Genomic DNA, 2,500 nt, shown 5'->3' with positions numbered 1-2,500 from the left:
GGGCACGCTGCCCCTCTTCCCCCCCTCACTCGATTCTCAGGAGGTTGACCAGAGGGCCCTAGGACCTCCAGGAGTGAGTGCTATGGGGTCACTGTGGCAGGCCTTTGGCCGAAACGTGGTTCCGGGGGGTGCCCCGTGGGGAGAAGCCACCACCCCGTCTCCTGGCGTGGTATTTCTTTCGCTGAACTCGGTCATTTTGGGCCACCAGATAGGTGCTGACACGCTCATCTTCAGTGGCGCTCACTGAAGAGGTCGGTTTGATGCTCTGGACGTGTGCGTTGGTTCCCTGGGTCGCCTTTGGGTTACCGATGGCCCGTGGCGCGCGGTCCCTTCGATCCCGCGTGAGTCGCCCGCTTTGAGGCCCGTGCGCCGGCTCTCGCGAGTCCAGCTGTGTCCCGACCCTGTGGTTGCTGTGCTCCTCTGGCCTCCAGTGCTCTTGAGGGTGGCGGGACCCACAGAGAGGTTGGCGGGATGGGTCTTCTGTGCTCCCCGCGCTCTCTGCCCGCTGCAGGCATCCCGGGCAGCCGTGCCAACGCTTAGCGGAGCGCCTTCCACGCCCCATGGGCTCCGTCTCCCGTGTCAGGCACTTTCTGTGTCCTTTTGGCGGCTGTCCTTCAGTGGCCCTGGGTGTGGGTCTGGCGGAGGCAGAAACCGGGCCTTTTTCCTTCCCTGACCTCCCCCAGCACCCGACAGGGTATTTTTTTTTTCCTCTCGGTCTCTCTCTCGAGTGACTTGGCTTTTGAACGCAACCCCGATCGATGTGGTGCTGTCGCGCTCTCCCGAGCCGGACCTAAGCCGCGCCAGACGAGGGACGGACATTCATGGCGAATGGGACCGCTCCTCTCGCTCTGTCCGCGGGCCCCTAGCCTCTTCTCCCACCACTCGCTTGTCGGTGCGTGGGCGAGGCAGGGGTGCGGAATCCGGTTCGCCCTTGCACGCTCGCTCCTCTTGCCTCACGGCGTGGGCTTGCTGGGCGTGCGTGGGTCTGTCGGCCCGAGCGGCCATCCCGCGCTCGTTTGCTTGGCGATGGGTCTTCCCCGTGGCGGGGATGGTCTTTCCCTCCTCCTTCACCGTGCACCTGCCGAGGTCCGCACGGGGTTGTGCTTGGATCGGCCCTTTGCCGGTGCCCCTGGAGCGCTCCAGGTTGTCCCTTCAGGTGCCTGAGGCCGAGCCGCGGTGTCGTTCCCGTATCTGGTCGTTTACCCCTCTGGCCCACCACCGCCCTGGTGCCGTTGGGTGCGTGCTGTGCCGGTTCTCTTGGAGCCGGAAGCACTCTGGGGGGGTCGAGACGGTGTGTCGAACCCCGTGGGGGGTTGGGTGCGTCTCGCCGGAGGCGTTGCCCTCTCTGCCGTGTGTCCCAGCGCTCTCTGGGAAGCCGTGTCATCTCGCCTTTAACCCCGGACACATGTGAGATCTCCCCCGTCATGGGAGTGCTTGCGAGAGCGGGCTGGGAGGTCGCATGCTGTGTCTGCCCGGTGTCTCGTGGGAAGTCGCAAAAACCCCGTTTGGGGCTCCCGTCGCGTCGTCGCGGTTGTGGGGAGCCCCGCGAAGAGATGTGTCCCCGATAAGGGGCCGCCTTAGAGTGCGGTAGCCCCTCCTCGTAAGGGGGGGGCTCTTAACCCTTTCCGGGGCTTGTGTGTGCCCTTGCTTGGACGTGTAAAGTGCGCGTAGATGTCATTTAGTGCTGCCCCCGTCGGGTTGAGAAGGCCCGGCCAGGGGGGCGGTCAAAGAGCTCAAAAGATTCTAAAAGATTTTACCCGTGGCCCTTTTGCGTCTGCGCGCGTGTTCCTTGCGGGGTCCCAAATTTCTGCTATAAAGTAACTCGGATCTGGCCCTGAATTTGGTTTGTGAGGGAAGGGACCCGGGTGCGCGACTTTCTGGGAGCCCTCGGCGGCAGCTGCGGTCCTCTCTCGGCCCCTCCTTGCGAGAGTGGCGATGGGTGGTGTGGCCGATGCGAGATCGGCGCGGGTCCTGGTGATTGTCAGGCAAGGCTGACCGGCGGACAGTCGCGTGTTGTGAGCGTGAGGCCTCGGAGGGCTCGACGACGCATTACCTATACCGCAGACCCCCCGCCCTCGGCCCGCCCGGCGTCTCCCTAAGGCGCCCTGGGTGTGGTATCCAGCGCGGGACGACGATGGGGTTTGGGGACGACCCGTCCTCGGTGAGAAAGCCTTCTCTAGCGATCCGCGAGGGTGCCTTGGGGTGCCGGACCCCCCAGTCGCCGCCCCTCCTGTTGTGCGCGTAGCAACCGATGTTGCGCGTTAGGCGAGGATGCTCTTGCCCGTGCGTCCCGCGGCCCCGCGGTGGGGCCGCGCGCAGATCTTTGCCTACCGCGGCCCGAGCCTCCCCCCTCCGAGCCGGGGGAGGGTTCTAATCGGGCCGGCCTGGCCACCGGCGCCGGGGGCTCCGCGTGTGCGGCCCCATCCTCGTGAGTGTCCTGTGCTCAGGGCGCGCGCCTGCGTGGCGCTCCCTCTCGCCGCGCCACGGGAGCGCTCCCCGG

This window comes from Tenrec ecaudatus, chromosome 6 (genome assembly GCF_050624435.1).
Source record: "Tenrec ecaudatus isolate mTenEca1 chromosome 6, mTenEca1.hap1, whole genome shotgun sequence".
Classification (NCBI taxonomy): domain Eukaryota; kingdom Metazoa; phylum Chordata; class Mammalia; order Afrosoricida; family Tenrecidae; genus Tenrec; species Tenrec ecaudatus.
This window is presented reverse-complemented; position numbering follows the sequence as displayed.